This window comes from Vicia villosa, linkage group LG6 (assembly GCF_029867415.1).
Source record: "Vicia villosa cultivar HV-30 ecotype Madison, WI linkage group LG6, Vvil1.0, whole genome shotgun sequence".
Classification (NCBI taxonomy): Eukaryota; Viridiplantae; Streptophyta; class Magnoliopsida; order Fabales; family Fabaceae; genus Vicia; species Vicia villosa.
Window position 1 is genome coordinate 130360943 of NC_081185.1, and position 20965 is coordinate 130381907.

Below are 20965 nucleotides of genomic sequence, written 5' to 3' on the forward strand. Positions count from 1 at the left end.
TAAATATATTACTTTAAATAATATTATTTCTTATTTTTAATATAATTTAATTCATAATTTCTTTTATCGTTTAACACCAGTATCTAATATTTGGATCCGCCCTGGTGACGTCATCTTATGGCTAATTAGTTCATTATTCAACTTGACATGTGAGCAAAAGTAAACCTCAACTTAGTAACAATCTTTCTATAGTTGTATATTTGTGACAATCAATTATGTAATGCTTACCAAGCAACACCAAAAGAAAAAAAATCAAACCAAAGTTGTAGACACATAAAGTAAATAGACAAATTAGTAAAACTCAATCAATTAAGTTTCATTTTTGTTTTTTTATGAAAAGCATCTATGGCCTATTTAAGCATGATTAGTAATTAACAAAGAATGAGGTTGGGAATTTATTTAGCACATAATGAGAAGTTTCTATGTAGTAGCAGTTATGTTCCAATGATGGTAAGAGGGACAAAGTTTGACTGAATAGCAAAAATGTAACACCAAAAAGTGAGAAATTTTTGTTGCTTGCAGAGCAAAGAATTCTTTTCTCTAATCATATCGTTTGTACTCATAACGACATTCTCTATATTTGTTGATGACACTCAATAACATTCTTTTAGCTCCTCTTAGCTAGCACCAAAAGCATATTTTCTTGGTGCTTCTGAATAGTGTAAAAAGTAGAAAAAAATTAAAGATAATAATATACCTCTAGCTCAAAAAAAAAAATTATACTCATTCTATTGACTTTTTCTACCTCTTGTTTTAAATAATCTATTATCATTTCCACGTAAGTACACACGCATGGCATTATGGTATTTAATCATCTCATATCAACTTCTATTGGAAGTTTGTACAGAGTTATTATGAAAGATAGGAAAAAAATATTTGGTGGAAAATCTACATTCTTGGGGTTCATTTCATGCCATTATTCAAAGTTGAAAGGCTTTATGAAAAGAAAGTCAGAACAAATTATCTATATTGTTACCTTTTTGTTAAAATTTATCTAGAAAATTTTACAAAATAAATTAAAAAAAAGAAAAAAAGTAGGTGCCACACATAACATGATGGGATTTCTCATCAGCTTCTAATTGAAGCTGTACAATGTCATAATGGAATGGGGAAAAGATGTTTTCTTCCATATATATATATATATATATATATATATATATATATATATATATATATATATATATATATATATATATATATATATATATATATATATATATATATATATATATATATATATATATATATATATATATATATATAAAATAAATTTAAGAAATTATTAATGAATATATTTTAGGTGCAAAAAATTTCTCTACTTACCTAACGACTTTTATATATAAGATAAGATACCTTTAAATTGTCACATTTTAGTGACGGATTTTGTTTGTCGATACAAAATATATTTTGTAGTCGGTTTGCATTGTTTTAATTGTTATATTTTGAGACGTTTGACATGTGTTTATGGGTTAAATTTCCATAAACGGTGAAGTTGCGATTTTAAAGCGGATGTAGATCGACGATAGAATATAAAAGCATATTGAAGAAAGACATCAACTCTTTAACGAGAGTGGTGTAACTGTTGAGATATTATTGGGATTGATATATTACTGATATAATAATATAATCTAATATAATAATATCAAATATAATCCAAGTTGTGTAAGCTCAGGTCCAATCAGGGTTGTATATAAATAGTCATAGTCTGTACATTATTTGTAAAATTCAATTCAATAATATAATCCTTATTTCCTTTATTCTCTCTATTCTCTCCTCACTAAAAATGCCTCACGCACTAACAAATTGGTATCCAGAGTTTCTGGTTATTGTTCTTGAGAACTTCACGTCAGAGATCGTGTTTCTAGGGAACGTGAATCAATCGCTGCAAAGATGAACGGTACTAGCGGCATTCCGAATTCACTTCCAATGCTTGACGACAAGAATTGGATTCGATGGAGAAAACATATGCAATCTCTGTTTGGCTTTCATGAAACTCTAGAAGTGGTTACCGACGGCGTTCCTGCGCTGGCTGCAAATGCATCCGACGCACAAAAAACAACCCACAACGAAGCCAAAAAGAAGGGTTGCAAGGCTGCATATTGCATTCAAACAGCGGTTGATACTGCAAATTTTGACAGAATCTCTCATTCTGAATCAGCGAAGGAGGCATGGGATATTCTTGTCAAATATTATAAAGTGGGTGAGAAAGTCAAGGTTGTCAAGTTGCAGACCTTGCATCGACAATATGAATTGTTGTCAATGGGAGAAGACAAAAAGGTTGCAGAGTATGTGTCGAAGGTGGAGAAACTCGTCCATCTCATAAAGGGTTGTGGTGAAGCCCTAACTGATAAAATGATAGTTTAGAAGGTATTTTGTACGTTGACCTCTCACTTTTATCACGTTATCGTAGCTATTCAAGAATCCAATCAACTTGAAACCCTAAAACTGGAAGATTTGGTTGGTTCGTTGGAAGCGCATGAGATTAGGATTGTCGAAAGGAAATGAGTTCAAGATTCGATACAGTCTTTGCAGGCTATAGTTGCAGATAACCATGTCGAATCCAAGATCTGGTTCCTCGACTTAGGTTGCTCGAATCACATGACTGGTCAAAAGGCGTGGTTGGAAGATTTCAACGAATCGAAGAAGAGCAAGATAAAACTTGCTGATAATAGTTCGTTGCAAGCAAAAGGTGCTGACAACATAGTTTTTCACATGAGTAATGGAGGGAAAGCTATGATCAAAGATGTGCGCTATGTACCTGGTACAAAGTGCAACCTGCTATGTGTTGGACAACTAGTTGAAAAAGGTTTCTCAATTGTCATGAAATATGGAGTTTTAAAATTGTTTGACACCTAGAACAATTTGGTCTTGAAATCTCCTCTGTCGAAGAACAGGACGTTTAAGACCATGATCAGTTCGACTGAAGTACTATGTCTAAAAACTATTGTCGACCACAAGGATAGTTGGCTGTGGCATTTGAGGTTTAGACATTTGAACTTTTGATCACTCAATCAGTTGATTACTCAAGATATGGTTACTGGTATTCCAAGTCTTGAGATGCCTGACAAATTTTGTGAAGGTTTTTTTATTCGGAAAGCAATTTAGAAATTCTTTTGCTTCGACTATGTCAATGAGATCATCCTGCATACTCTAAGTGGTACACTCAGATGTATGTGATCCATTCGAAGAACATACCCTTGGTGGAAACAGATATTTTTTTTAGTTTGTTGATGAGTTTAGTCGAAAGTTGTGGCTCTATGTGATCAAGAGAAAGGACGAAGTATTTGACATTTTTAAGAGATTCAAGATACTTGTCGAAAACCAGAGTGAGAAGAAGATCAAAGTTCTGCGAACAGATGGAGGTGGAGAATACACATCCAAGATGTTCGAAGAATTCAGTGTCGAACATGGTGTTGATCATGAGGTAACTGCTCCTTATACTCCTCAACATAATGGAATTGCTGAAAGAAGGAACAAAACCATATTGGATATGGCGAGATGCATGCTAAAGATGAAGAATATGCCAAAGTCCTTATAGGGTGAAGCTATTTCGACTGCAGTTTATATCCTGAATAGATTCCCTACCAAGAAGTTGAAGAATAAGGTTCCTAAAGAAATATGGAGTGGAAAAAGACCATCATTGAGTCATCTGAAGGTGTTTGGGTCTATGTGTTACAAGCATGTTCCTTATGCAAGAAGAAGGAAGCTTGAAGACAAGAGTGAACCTATGATTCTGGTAGGATATCATCAGACTAGTGCATACAGGCTATTCAGTCCACTTAATGCGAAGATTATGTTGAGTCGATATATTGTGGTTGATGAAAATTCTTCCTGGGATTGGAATTCGAGTAATTCAATCAATAAGCTGTTGATGAGCTCTGATTTTGAAGAAGCAATTACTGAAGTTGAATTTGAAGCAATTTTCGAAACTCCAGTCAAAGTAGAAGTAGTTACCAACATTCCTGACACAGTCGAAGTTGAATAAGGTGTGACTGTTACAAGCCAAAGACCTCAAAGAACTCAAATTCTTCCAGCAAGACTTCAAGACTATGAAGTAGTTGGTGATGATGAAATCACACCAGATGGAAAATTAGTTCATTTTAATTTACTTGCAGGTGCTGAACCAATGAACTATAGAGAGGCTTTAAAGATTCAATAATGGAAGTTAGCTATAAAGATTCAATAATGGAAGTTAACTTTAAAGATTCACATGGAACTTAGTCGAAATGCCAGCACATGAAAAAGCTATCGACGTAAAGTGGGTGTTCAAACTGAAACATAATGCTGATGGGTCAATAGCAAGACATAAAGCAATATTAGTAGCTTGAGGATTTCTTCAAAGAGCAGGGCTCAACTACTCTGAAGTATTTTCTCAAGTAGCAAGATTGGAGGTTATTCGACTAGTTGTAGCATTGGCATGCAACCAAGGCTGGTCGACATTTCACTTAGATGTGAAGTCAGCATTTTCTGAATGGTGTTTTAGATGAAGAGATATATGTCGCACAACCTCCTGGTTTTGTGATTCAGAAGGAAGCGAGTAAAGTATATAAGTTGCACAAAGCACTCTCTGGTCTCAAGCAGGCACATAGGGCATGGAACAAGAAGATTGACTCATAGTTTGTCAAATTAGGATTTGCCAAATGCAAATCTGAGTATGGTGTCTATGTTTAGGTTATGGCACAAAATATAACAATCATCTACTTATATGTTGATGACTTGCTGGTAAGTGGAAATAGCTTGGAGAATTTATCAAAGTTCAAATAGCTAATAATGAAGGAATTTGAAATGTCAGATCTGGGAAAGTTGTCTTATTTCTTAGGCATGGTACTGCATCAAAGGAAGTATGTCAAAGAGATACTCAATAGATTCATAATGGATGATTCAAGCCCTACATCCTCACCTGTCGAAACAAACTTAAAGTTGGAGAAGCATGGAGAGGAAGACAAAGTCGATGTAACTTTGTTCAAGCAAACTATTGGATCTCCGAGACATGTGTGCAATAGTCAACCTGATATAGGTTTCGCAATCGGATTAGTGAGAAGATACATGAGTTAACCAAGAGTGTCACACATGAAGGCTGCAAGAAGAATTCTAAGATACCTAAAATGATTGATAGACTATGAAATTCTATTTCAACGAGACTCTGAAGGAGAATAAGCAAAAGTTACTTGCTTTTTAGATGCTGATTGGTGTGGAGATAAGGAAGATCGAAGAAGCACGACTGGATATTTCTTTCAAGTATTTGGTGCCCTAATTTTATGGTGTTCGAAGAAACAACCTGTGGTGGCATTATCATCGTGTGAAGCTGACTATATAGCAGGATCCTATGTTGCATACCAAGCAATTTGGATCATATCAGTACTTGAAGAAATGGAGGTCAAAGTGAAGAAACCTCTTGTGTTGTAAATCGACAACAAATCAGCCATAAATCTGGCAAAGAATCCAGTTCTGCATGGAAGGAGTAAACATATCGAAGCTAGATTTCACTCCTTGAGGGAAAAGGTAAATCGAGGTGAACTTGAAGTTAGGCATTGCTAAAGTGAAGCATAGTTGGACGACATTTTCACCACATGATTGAAGATCGATAGATTCCTAAATTTGAGAAAGAAATTAGGAATAGTTCAAATTGACTATTTTTAGAGTTATTCGACAACTTGGATTATATGGGGTATATTGAGATATGATTGGGATTGATATATTATTGATATAATAATATAATCTAATATAATAATATCAAATATAATCCAAGTTGTTTAAGCCCAAGCCCAATCAGGATTGTATATAAATAGTCATAGTTTGTATCCTTATTTGTACACTTCAATTCAATAATATAATCTTTATTTCCTTTATGCTCTTTATTCTCTCCTCACTAAAAGTATCTCACACACTAACAGTAACAACAACACTTTAATAATTAAGTGAGTTTGTGATCGAGGGTGTCAAAATTTTAGGGTTAGAAAATAGTGTTTCTTTAGCATGCACGAGTTGTCATTTTTTATATGTCAAATTCTAGGATTTTGAGGTAAAATGTGTTAAGTCTATTGAGCGGTATCCAACGTAGTTCTTAGATCAGTGTTTCATTGTCATCATGTGGCACAAACTACACCAATATACTCTGTAAGGTGTGTTACAAGTGCATTATTGTTGCGTGTTGTATGATGATCAAATATATTAGGCTCTATTTGTAAGTTAGAAGGGGATAAGAAATGAGTGTTTCTGGAAAATAATATTTGAAAAGAAAAAAACTTTAATATTTTTTGAAACAATGATTTTGTATTGAATGGTGTACTAATGTTTATTACTAATATATATATATATATATATATATATATATATATATATATATATATATATATATATATATATATATATATATATATATATATATATATATATATATATATATATATATATATATATATATATATATTAGAATATTATAATAATATAGATTATTATTGAAATTTTTCCAATATAATTTTTTAGTTCTCTAAATTAGAGGTGTTCGCGGGATGAGTTGGGTCAAATTTCATTAAATCCAATACCCGACCCAATCAATAGTCTTTGGTTTGCGTTGAGTGTTCAACCCATACTTCTAAGAATAAACCCGAACCAAATCAACCCGCTCATCAATGGGTTGGGTTGGGTTGGTTCGTAGGTCACCCACTAAATATAATTTTTTAATTCTAAATAAAATATCAATTTAATTAACACATTTATTTTACAAAAACATTAAAAAAATCATAAAATTTTGTATTTAATTTGAATAATATTTATCATTTAATACCTAAAAATTCTTTTACAATTCAGATCAAATCAAAAAAATATACAAATGGTGTAAAGTATAATTTAAAATGTAAGATACATCTCTTCGAATAAATAAATTTAATCTCTCAAATTTTATTTAGACTTAGACTTTTACAATTAATAAAAACTATAATTATATTTAAAACAATATATGCATGGTAAGAATTATGCTAGATAAATTATAAATAAAATAAAATAAAAATAGAGTTACATGTCAATGGGTGTTGGGTTTACAGGTTCGTGAGTTTAAAACTTCAAACCTGTTACCTGAACCAAATATTAATGTGTTTGAATGAGTTGGTTCGGATTGGACCTGTACATGATTGGGTTGGGTAAAAATATGGGTTGGATTGGGTAAGTGGGTTCGCGAGTTGGCTCGTATTCGAGAACACCCCTACTTTGAACTATGAGATTTTTTCATTATGAAATAAATTAAACCCCTTAAAACTCTCTCCACCTAAATCTCTCAATATTCTTCACTGCATTCTTCCCTTTTTTTCAAAGTCTTCTCACTTTTTCACTTTTTTGTTCACTGTTTCTCTTTTATGTGTGCGTATAATTTTAACAAGTGGTATATATAGCTTTAAGCTCTTGGATTCCTAAGTGTTCAATATTTTGTGTCCATTATAATATATCATTTCCTAAATTTTCGAAAATTAAGGAGGAAGTTTATGTTGAACAACATTGAGAATTATTTGTGAAAGATAAAACATATAAGGTCTTGAAGTTTAATGAGGATTTTTATAACCCAAAAAAAATTCAAGACCATGAAACAAGAAGATTGATGAGTTTCTAAAGTAGATTGACTATTTTAAGTGTACAACTCAACATATAATACATCTACTTAGCACAAGAATATATCACAACGAGATTGAAAATATTAAATTCAACATAATCACTTAATTTGGATTGGCTGCAATCATGAAAGGCCTGGTAATTCACCAAAAGAAGTATATCAGTGATATTTTGAAGAGGTTTAATATGTTGAACTACAATGCAAAAAGTACTCACATGGAAGCAAATTAAAAATTAAGAAAAAAATGAAGATGGCAAGGTTGTTGATAGCACTCTATACAAGCAAATGGTGGGTTACTCGAAGTACACTTGTAATTGTAGATTTGACATATGTCACAATGTAAATATAATGAGTATATTAATACAGGAACCTACATTGTAACATATGCAAGTAGTCAAGAGGATCATGAGATAAGATGTTGGTTTTTGTGACTCGGATTGACGTGGAAACATAATTGAAAGAATAATCACAATGAGATGTGTATTTAAGTTGTTTAGTTCTCCAATTGCTTGATGCTCTGAGAAGAAAACAATGGTGGCTCGGTCTTCTTGTGAATGTGAGTTTATCTCAGTCTGCAATGCAGCTTGACAATGAGTGTGGCTGCAATATCTACTTATTGAGATGAAGATATGCAAAGAGAAAGAAGTGAAACTAATAGTAAACAAATAATCAACAACTAACCTTGTAAAAAATCTCATAGTTCATGGAAGGAGTAAACAGATTAAAAATAAGTTTACCTTTCTTAGAGATCAAGTAAGAAGGGAAAGATAACTTTTAATAAACTGTAAAATAGGGAATCATGTATCAAATGTTCTAACCAATCCACTCAAGATTGAAAATTTCAAAGAGACGAGAAACATGTTCAATGTAATAAACGCAAAGACTTTTAAATAAAGGCAAGTGTTGACACTACTAAAAAAACACATCTAATATCGGACGCGAAATACGTTTGACCTCGGCTACGGAAGCGAGGTAACGAAGGGTGTCATGAAAAGCTACCCCTTATCACCTCGATTATTAAAACCCCGAGGGGTAAATCTAATTGCATGTGGGTTTGATTCCCAACATCAACATTTTTATTATTTTTAGAACTGGATGAAGAATAACAACACGAACAACAGTAAGGGAGAACAACAATAACAATAACAAAATTAACAAGAACAAGAATAACATCAATGACATAATTCATTAGGAACCAGAAAAACTACTATGTACACATCATTACATCAAATTATATGTAAGAAGGAGTGGAAGGAATACCAAAGAAGGAAAAATAAATTTGAAATAACAAAGAGATGTAATCATTCAACAGCTCAAGGTAGCTAGTCTACCAGAAGAGCTTTCCAAATTCCAAGATAAAAAAAATGTGGAGAATTATTAGAAGGAAACTTGACATACATAAAATCTTTTGGCTTTTAGACTTTTAAAGATCAGAGAAGAGGAAAAATCAAAAGAATCAATATAAAAGTGAAAAAACTTCATCCAAAAAAATCAGAGAAGAGAAAGAATCAAAATGAGTACTTCTGTTGAAACTTTATCCAAAGAAATCAAAGAAGAGGAAGTGCCAAATCAAAAACTGAGGACTTCATCCAATGCTGAGGGAACAGAAGCTGTTGTGGAGGTAGAGGTCCAAGTCGTTGAAAGAGACCCTGCTACCGAACTTTTGAGACCCAGAAGAGCTCTTAGGAAGAGGAGATCAAGAAGAAATGTGAAAAGTCAGTCATCATCGATTCTGATGATGATGATGAAGCATATTATACTTGGTCAAACTTTCTCTCAACCAGAGGTTCAGATATGATTAATAAAAAATGACCTTTTTGTAATTTTATTTAATGAAAGTTTTATTTTATGGTTTCTTATCTGTCAGCTTAACGTTACAACTAATGTAGAGGTTTCATTCTATGGTTTCATACACACTAATCTATTAGCTTTCATCCTATGGTTATATGCTACTAAATCTGAATAAAACCAAAACAAAAATTAAGGAAATGCTTTATACATAAAAACTAAAATTTACAGTAAATTATCTTGATGTCTTTCCCATATTCTTTGATTCTTGAGGCACTTTGTACGTTAACCATCCAAAACACCAAAACCAAAACTTAAAACAACTCAAAGTAATGCTTCTCAACAACAACAATAGTAATGGAGAACAACAGGAACAACAGAAATGGAGAACAACAACAACAACAAGAACAATAATAACATATGAGTGAGAGAGTTTTTTCGTTCTCTATGACTCATTGGAGAAGAAGTGTCCTTCGTTAGCTGGAGAATTAGTGTTCTTTCTTTAGGGCTCAAAAATTGATTTAGATAAACACTTAGGGAATTAAAAAGATAAAGAATATTTATCTCGGTTAATCTAAAAAACCGAGGTAACATAGCCGACTTAAAATAAAAAAAATAAAGGCACCTTTTTTGTTGCAAAAAGAATAAAAATTTAGGGAGCTTTTATCTCGGTTTTACTGAAAACCAAGGTAACATATCCGTTGTAAAATCTAAAAAAAATAAAGGCGCATTTTTATTCCATATAAAACATTAAATAAAATGAGTTGTGAATCGAACCTCAAATCCTGAGCATATATTCATGTCAGTTTTATTTAAATCTGAGATAACTGATTTATTATTATTATGGTTAATAGTAGTTCATCCCCTTTAATATGAGCGTGTTTTGGTTTACCCCCCCCCCCCCCCCCCCCACACACACACACACACACCGTTGCCAAAGGCAGACGGTTTTTTTGAAAAAACCGTTGCCAAAAGGTAGGGAGAGGGGAAAAACAAAATTCGCTAACATTACAGGGGGTGAATTACTATTAACCCTTGTTATTATTTAAATAAAACACGACACTCCGGTCACATGTAACCGTAGTTTTTTATCGTACATGGTGAAACCTTCATCATAAAAAATGTTATTTATTGTAGTGTGAAGTGTAATTCATGTTTAGAATATGTTAGTTAAGTTACTTATTAGGCAACTAACTACCTGTTGATTGTGTAATTTGGCCTTGTTAGTGTTTGTAAACCCAACTTGTATCGTATATAACCATCACTGATTCATTAGTGAATGTAGAACACAATTATCAGTAAATGTGAATGGGAAGTACAATACACACAAACTACTTATGCTTTCTCTCTTTCTTTTCTATGTATGTGTATAGTTCTAACAAGACTTACATAGTATTATTTAGGTCAAATTCTTCTTCCAGTCCGCTATGTTTGGCCTTTGTAATTATTTGGTCATTTTCTTCTATTGTTGTAAAATTTGGCCACCAACGCAATTTGATCTCATCTTCTTGTAATGACTAACATTTTTCCTAAAAAATAATATAATTTGAGGCGTGTGTGAACACCGTCCTTAAGAATTTATCCACCTCATAAACACAAATCTCGATGATTCAACATGTTCTTTTCAAATTCTCACTACGAATTTGAGGTATTAGAACAATAATAAATAATCTTTAAATTGACCGAGAGATGTAACAAGAAACAAAAATAATAAAGAAGATAATGAAGTATACAAAGGTTTTGTCGGACCAAATCCAAAAATAGGAGAGAAGATATATAAGAGAGAAATAGTGTTTAATGATTTGGATTAAGTCAAGTCAACATTATGATAAATAAATTATTGATCAAATTAATTTTTTTTATAAATTATAAATAAAATAAATAAACAATAATAATAATAATAATTTTTTAAAAATATTTTTTCATATTTGTCACGAAAAATCTATTTAAAACTTTTAAAATATATTCAAAATTTATAACCTATTTTCCAAACTGATATTTAAGTCGCAAATATATATATATATATATATATATATATATATATATATATATATATATATATATATATATATATATATATATTAAATATAGTCATTCTAATTAAATATTTATAATAAAAGAGTCGGCTGAAGCTCTTGGAATGATGAAACCTTGAAGTTGGAACTTGGAAGAATTGATTGACATTAAATTGACAATAAATGAACATAACTGTGAGCTAGAGTGTATATTGGTGAATTTGAAAAGATTAATTAAATCCCACATATGAGCTGGAGAGCACACTTTATTTGTGTTTATATAGTCCAAGTGGACAAAATGGATTGAGCCCCAAGAGGTACTTAATTTTGTGGATGAGTGAGAACACACAACCATGAAAAATAACACATGCGCGTCCGCTCTCGCTGCCGGCCGACCGACTTGGCTCGGTCCAGTCCGATCTTGAGGTTGGATCTTGACCATTTATTTTTGAGATCCGAATTGGTGAAAATTAATTATTATTAATTAGTTAATTCGGTGGAAATTAATTACTATTAGTTAATTAAAAATAGTGGAAATTAATTAATATTTAATAATAATTAGTTACGAAAATGGTGGCGTGTCCTCCACAAGAACCAAATCTTGACATAATTTTTGACTGGTTTGCTTGCCCTCCAAGAGTCAAACGTGTGACTTGCTGACCAAGTGAAAAACGGTTTGTTTTGACTGGGCCGATTTCACTCTCTCCCACGTTTTTCTCTCACGATTTTTGCTCCACTCAGTTGAATCTCTTGCTTATAAATAGAGTTCCTCAATTCATTTACAAACTGCTCCAAAATTCCATATTCGAGTTTCTCTCACGTTTTTCTTTTTTGTTTTTCGAGGGGCTTATCGCGCCATCAACGAGTGGTTTAAACACCATCTAAAGGTGTATCTCTTCGAACGATTAATTACAGTACAAGTGATAATCTTAACTTTGAACGAGTTATTTTATCCAAGAGACATCGTCGAAACTTGATTGTTTTGCATAAATTATTGACAGTACGACAAAATGTCTTAAAGAAAACGACCGAGACTCGTTCTAATAATTTTTTTTGGCAAATTTTTTAAAACTGAAAACAACATAGTCTTCTAAATATCAATCTTTTTTCTCAACAAAATACCTATAAAAAATTGTTACGTAACAGAAAAAAGACAATTAAGAAACAAAAATAATAAAAATGATCCGATATTACAAGTGTAAAAAATATAAAGTATTGTGGAAAGCATTTAATCCATTATTTATGGAGAAAATAAAAGGAAGACATGACATTTTTATGTAACAAAAACATAAAATTTCAATGAGAAAATTCAATTGATTTTCTCTAAAATTCCTTCCGACATCTTTGACCAAAACAGGTAAATATACTAATGCTTATGCACATAAGAACAAAGACTCAAATAGTAAAATGAATCAAATTCCATCATGCTGTAACTAATTAACACAAAAAAAAAAAAAGTAATTGCAGGGGCTGTAACATCATATTTTACTCATAGTAAAATGTTTATAAATTGAATCAACATGTTTTCCATAATCATATTCTGCATCTAGATGTAACAAATTGAATCATTAAATCTATATTCATGTTTCCACCATCAATGACAGCTATTGGACTAGTTACATTCAATTATTACAAAAAAAAAAAAAAGGATTTGCAACTATATATATATATTTTTCTTTTCTTTTTTATATTTATATATGGCCATACACACATCAAATAAGTAGAAAATAATCAAATTCATGTAAATATAAAATAGTTGATGAGCAAATAAAAAATCAATTTTGAATCCAGATTTTGCCTGCCATTGAGTAAGACCATAAATCATCTTTTTTCCTTTTTTGGCATATCTTGTTCTAGGGGACTAAACAATAGCGACTAAAAGACATTCTCAATCCAGAATGCACTGTTTCTTATGACATAAGAGTGCATATGAAAATGACAAAAAATTTATTAAAAAAAGTAAACAAACAAAATGATTCATTTTTTAAAAAACTTATTCATTTCATACTACTCTAGACCTAATTAAGGATCCTTGCTTAAAAAGCTTTCACTTTAGTAAGAAATTCAAAATAAAAATTGGCCACTAGAATATAAAGATAATTTTTATGATAAATACTAAAATGGTTAGGTTTAACTAGGGCGTGGTAGATCTCGATCTACCGCACATGTTGTTTTGTCTGTAATTTTTTTGTCGGAGAAAGGTTTTAGATTCATTTTCTCTAATATATCCATCCATCTCATTTTTTACGAGTTTTGCGGACGCGAGTATTTACAATTTTTTTTTATTATTTTTAGTCTTTAAAAGTGTAAGGTCTGCATATCCACCCCAACTTTTTGTATATCCGCCCCAACTTTTTTTATGGGATAGAACGAAATTTTAGACTCCCACTTTTAATTATGTTCGCTTCATTTTACCATTTTTTTTTAGGTTTTTACAAAATCGATATATATTTGTCACCCCTAGACAAAACACATTATTTTGAAATTTTATAATTGTTGCGTGAATTTTTAATAATAATAATTTTTTAACGATAATTTTTTGGCAAATATGTGTATATTTCAAAACCAAAATCCACTTCTCATTATGTCTTCCTTCTCCTATTACACATTTTCTCACTTTACATCAAACCATCTCTCTCTCTTTCTTTCACTTTGTTTTTGTTTTTGTTTTCTTCACTATTGCTAGTGTTTGTCTCCCAAGAGAGACTACAGCTTAGTTTATTTTTCCTCATCAAACAAAAAAACTTGGCTCTGAAATTTGTAGCAAACATTTTCTCTATACAAAGCATCAACTTCTATGCATTATTTTGGCCTCTCTCATCCCTCCATTGACTTTCTTCATTTCCCAATTCCCATGCTCTCCTAAACAAAAAGAAACTCAAAAAGTCTCTTCTCTTTTCTTGATTTCATAACCAAAACCAAAAGCCTTCAACTCCTTCCATCTCTCACAACCAACCACAAAGTCTAGAATTTTTCTTTCCATGCCATGATTAGTGTCAAGAGCAAGAACCAAAAAACATGTCTTGTTTTTCTTCTCCTCCTTCTTTTGATCCTTCTCTTACTATTAAGCAATGCTCCATGTGAAGCAAGTGGTGGTAACAAAGCAAGATTTGGCAGATTCAAAGATGAACCATTCAAATCAAAATATAAATTCCATGGTGACTTAAACTTTCAAGGGAAGAACAAAAATGAAGATCAAGTTTTTGGTGATGACAAGAGAAAAGTTTACACCGGTCCTAATCCTCTACATAACAGATAAGTTCATCATCTGAAGAGTCAAGAAATCCACATCTATTTCTCTAAATTTCTTTTTCATTTTGAAAGCACTTTTTGTGCTATATAAGTCTTTTTTGGCAAGTTTATAGATGTATATATGAAAGTTTAGGTTTGAGATTATATATTAATATTGATGATGAGAGAATGTAGTTTAACTACATATATTATATATATTTCATGATGAAATCTTATATTGTGTTATAACTCTTGATGCATTTACCTATTGAAATTCAAGGTTTTAGAAAATTGTGTCCGCCGGCGAATGCGACTGCAACAAAATAATTGGTAAGTGTGCGATCGCGACGGTGGTTAATTCACAACTTGACGAATACAATCAGTGTTGTAACATTTATTCTGATTGAAATTACGAAAGTCTTTACGCGATCGAAATTTTTTTTAAACTTTAGTGAAATTATTGTTTCTTTAATTTTCTGCAACAGAAAATTAAACATTCTGCATAAAGTGCTAAGATTTGTAGCAGAGCATACGTAAATGTTTGGTGGGGGACCATGATTGGTTCAAAATATAATATTTATTGATATTTATTTTTAAAATGTGTATATTTAAAGTGATTCTTATGATGAAATGAATTAATGGTGAGCCATGGATGAGTGTAAAATTTTTCAAAAAACATAACACTTTTAATCATGAAGCTGAGAATCAAATGTCCTTAGCAGTCTAGTCGTATTAATTTTTTCTTTGGTGATTATGATTTAGGTCCCACTTTAATTTCATACTATATGCCAGCCACATATCCATTATAGGGATGGAGTAAAAATTAAAATGTGTATCCATAGGCATGAGTATCACTTGATCACCAATTTTATGTGATATTTTTTTATTATATATGAATTAACCATGTTTATTCTAATTATAGTTTGGTTTTGCGTTGGAGCTAGATTTGCAACATTTATTTATCTCTATTCATAAATAGACAGTAAATAGAAAAATAGATCAATAAAATAATTAATTTGAGTTTGATTTCTTATAACAATAAATACAAACCTCTACATCAAAATCAAAATGAAAATTGTGCAGATGGCTTCAAAATTTTGTGTTTGATATATTTACTTTTGTATTGGTATATTTGTGAGGAGTTCATTGGAGACTACGGGAGTGACAGATCGTCTTGTCATAAAAGTCTCCTGATTGTTTATTCGTGAGATTGACCGCCAATTTATTCGATGTGTCGTTCTTTTATTAAATATGTCGTCTATTTCTGAAATGACCCGCCTAACATGAGAATGGAGAAGTGACATGTTCATAATCTGCTACGATATAGAAGATGTAGGGAAATTAATCACACTCCCTTGAATAAAACAATATTAACTATCCACTCCCACATTTTCTCATAAGTAGTTGCTATTCCTAAAGGGTATGGGATTCAGACCTGATGCGGCTATAAATATTCAATCCTGAAGTTGGGAGGGGGCAAGGAGAGAAATGGATTCGTTGGCTTTGATTTTCACTACCTTTGTAACTTTATTACCAGATGTTACTTTACTATTTATTTTCTTTTATTTAAATATTGTTTTAATCATATATTTAGCTTTTTAATTACACTAAAGGTACCATAAATGAAAGCTAGCAAATCCTAAGTCGAACAAAGAGATATTCATATAGACAAACATACACTGAGATTCTCACTCCGTTACGTGAGCTCACCTTAAATCCTATAAGAGACGCAAAAGCCTCTAGCACACCTTAATCGATATGGGTTGCTACATATTATGCTTTAAATAAGTAGAATTGGTGCCCACTATGGGCCTGTTAAAACTAACCTGGGCCACCATAAAAATACACTATCAGATTATTGTCCTCACGTTCAACCTCTCTAACCATCATGGTGAACAAAAAGACAACAACTCCAACTAGCGAAAAATATGAAGGTGAAGAAAGCACCATAGAAGAGATGTGCGCTGCTATATGGACGATCTATGTCGTCAAAACTAAACCTTGGAGGATAACGTCCTCCATATCTAACAGTGCCCATGAGATAGGCCCTACAGACGAGGTGGAGGTAATTGATTCCCAATCTCTCTATAGCGAGATATAGGAGCAGCCGTTTTGGAAAACTTTAAGTCACTTTCATTAGCTAAGTTCGATTGGTCCATCGACCCATATAAACATGTCGCTTCAAACAACACGCAGGTGGCCATCATTTTAGCCCATGACTTCTTCAAATGCAATATCCTCTATGGCATCTTTAGAGACACAACCCTGAGATGGTATATGAGTCTGCCTAGACTCTCCATCACATGCTATCAAGACTTAGTGAAGAAACTAGTTCACTAGTTTGCAAAAAGCAGATACAAGAGATGGCTACCTCGCTAGTATATTCAACATTCGCAAGGGCTCCTTTGAATCTCTAAGGGAGTACCTCGCCCGTTTCAATGAAGCAACAATCAAGGTAATTCATCCAAACCAGGAAATGTTTGTATGAGAATTTCATAACAGGCTCAGGGAAGGACACTTCAACAAATCTCTCGCCTAGAAGCTAGCGACATCCTTGGTTGAAGTAGAAACAATGGAGAAATGTTACATCAAGGGAGAAGAAAGCAATGCTAAAAAGAAGGCTCCATATGCAAAAGAGTGCACCTCTAACACAAACAAATCACAAAGGAATTAATATACATTGCCCGTCATAGATAGGACAACAATAAATCAAAATGGAAAACCCATCAAGAGCTTCACGTCTCTAAACACTCGTTGGGAGCAGATATAGCGAAAAGTCGGCGACATGCATAACATCCCCCAACCACCATATCCAAAGGCATACGTCATGGGGCATGAGCCTAGAAGTTTGTGTAAGTTCCATAAAGTCAAGGGACACCATACTGAGGACTACTATTAGTTCAAGAATAAGATAAAATGTGTGATCCGAGGGGGTGCCTAAAGAAGTATGTTAAGTCTAACTCCTCACAAGGATCAGGCATATCTATCTCTCACGGGTGACATGCCTCTAGGATTCTTGGATCTAAAAAAGGAAAATAACCAAGTGAAGACGACGATAGATTTGTCTGCCATACTCTTAAAACAATCGCAAGAGGGTTCGATGGGGGCAGAATGATCAGTTTCACTCGTAAAATACATGCTAACCATAGAATACCATAGAATGCTTGCCAATCAATTTTGATCTAAGGGAGTTAAAAGCTCCAAAAGTTGAGATAGCCTTTTGTGAAAAGGACGTTGCGAGAACCCACCCACATAATGACAATCCCATGGTTATAACCGTAAGATATGATGATTGGGAAATAAATAGGGTCTTGATTGATCAAGAAAGCTCTGCAAACATCCTCAACTAGAATGTGTTTTAGAGGCTTCACATGGACTTAGATGACCTCGAGCCTTTCCAAGGATCGTTGGTAGAATTTTCGAGCGAATAAGTGCATGTGAAAGGTTATCTAACATTGAAAACTACCTTTTAAAAATAAGAAAATGTTACGCAAATAAGGATAAGGTATCTTGATGTGAATTCCTTATATAACATGATTATAGAGTGGGCTGCCTTTAACCAGCTAGGAGCCACCCTATCTAAATTGTATCTATGTATGAAGTACGCACTCTCAAATGGGTGAGTCGGGGTTATCCAAAGAGATCAAGAGATCGCCTGAAATGCTATGTAGAGAAGCTGAAGTTTAACAAAGTCAAGACTGTGGGCATAAACGCCATTATTATGGAGTTTGGGGACAAGTCACTAAAGGAGTCTCTCATTATGATTATTTGCATGGAATTAAAGAGCAAAAATATATTATCTAGATCGACCTATGTAGTGATCACATATGTTGAAGCCTTATATTGGATTCCTTGTCTCCCCTCGAGGTGATTATACATGTTGAATCCTCATACATGAATCATTGTCTCCCCTCCAAGTGATTACACATGTTGGAACCTCATATAAGAATCATTCTGCCAGTAGAGGTGATTACACACATTGGATCCCCCCCCCCCCCCCGCGAAGGAATATTTTTTTGCCCCTTAAGGTGATCATAAATATTGGATCCCTATGAAGGAATCCATGTCTCCCTTGGAGCGATATTAGTACCCCTAGGAAAAAGCCCTTGCTCTCCAAAATAACAGCTAATGCCATGTTATGAAGTAATCCACGAAGATAAATTGGAATCATACAAATTCATCATTGATTTAAGACCTATAAAAGGAAAAGGAGTACATATTTGTTAAGGAAAGATGATTATATAACCTTGGGTGTTATTACAAAAGGGTCGCTAAAGGCACAAATAAATAAGCTCTAAATTCATTGATCCTCAAAAGCATCCAAAGAGTGAGCGATGTCTTTTTTCACTTGGGAGTCAGTAAAGGCGGTTTCTCCAATAGGAGGGACCTCCTCGTCAGCCATTAACTGACCACCACAAACCACCTTAAACATGTCCATCTGACTCAAATCCAACCTCAGATAGAAGATTGTTACTTGTTCTTTCGCTTGCTCAAAGTAAAACCATCTTTGACTTTCCTCAACTAACGTTTGATTTCCTTCAATTGATTGACTTTCAAAACCCCACAACTAATGTGTGAATCACATCACTGTCACTTGGAGACATGTCCTAGAGTCATCTCACGCATGAGGGACAAGCCTTACACGTGAGGGACTCACCCATGCATGAGGGACTCGCTTCATGCATGAGGGATTCACTCGTGTAAGTGGAGGAGGATGACAAGACTAAATCACTTTGTCATTTCCAAACTCTCGTAGTTTAGAGATTGTGTATTAGTATATTTGTAAGGGGTCCATGGGAGGCGACGACAGTGATGTGTCATCTTGCCATAAAGCCCTCTTAATCGCCTATTTATGATATTGATAGCCTATTTATTCGATGTGTCGCCCCTTTATTAAATATGTTGTCTATTTTCTGAAATCACCCGCCTAACATGGGAATGGGAAAGTGACGTGTCCATTATCTGCTAGGATGTAGAAGGAGTCGTATAGAAGTAAACCATGCTCCCTTGAATAACAGGAGATTAAGTATCCACTTCCATATTTTTTCAGAAGCAATTGTTATCCTCAAGGGGCATAGAATCCATACCCAATACGACTATAAATATCTCAATCCTAAAGTTGAGAGGGGACAAGGAAATATTCATACAAAAGCTACATATACAAAGTTTTCTATCCTCTTAAGTGAGCTAACTCTAAACCTTGTAACATACTCAAAAACCTCAAATAACCCTTAATCGCTAAAGTTTGTCATGTATTGTATATTTAGCAAGGACAATTTTTAAAAAATATAATAGCAACCGGAGTTTTTTATTAATGGATTTCCTTCTCTGGTGAAAAAAGGATTTCCTTACTACCATAAGAGAGGATGCAATAATTATTTTTGGGTGCAGAATATAGCATTATTTGGAGAGCAGATATTTCCTCCATCATCATTTAATTTGTGCAGTATGAACAATATATTCTATTTTATTTCAAATGCTTCACAATTATGGAGGACTCTCTACAAACAGCCAAATTTGAGAGTTAATGCACTGAAATGTATTCACTGTCAATTCCAACCAAAAAAATTATTGACATTACTTTTTAGCCTACAGGTTTTTTTTACATGCATGTATAACATGTGGTGTCTCAACATGACTTATTCATATTTATCAACGAGATTGACAAAATCACATAAGTTGTAGTAATTTTCCCATACTCAAATTTATACTTAAAAAAGCTAAAAATTCTAATTTTGAATTAAAAAAATTTCTGAAGCCAAAACAAATTTTAATCAAAAGCAAACAAACATGTCAAAATCAACTTTATACATTCAAAATCAATCATGACTACTCTCTTAAACATAGAAGTAGAACTAGAGATAGGCTAACATCAAAATTTTAAGAAAACAGGATGCAGCTGCAGTGTATGTTGTTTGACAGCAATTCTCTGTAGTATTACCTCAGATGTGACTGCAATTTTTAAAAAAAAAATCATGACAAAATATTATAGACTTCTCTCTCTTTCAGTACATGGATGTACAAATACACCAACCCTTGAAGAAGGTTAATGTTAATAACATGCATTTTAATACTTTCTTAAACACACCATTTATGATTTGGCATAGAACATCCTAAACTACAACTGTGGAAATAATAACATTTGGCATAGAACCGGGATCCTAAAATGGATGCATGGGACAAGAACAAGAGTTGAAAAGTTTATGTCGAAAAGAATCGACAATTTTGTTAATTGTTACCATCAAGTATAGTGTTTGGATAAAAGAAAGCAACACTCACAAAGGCAACAATATTATAGGATCACTTCACGAGCATGTCAAGTCATTTT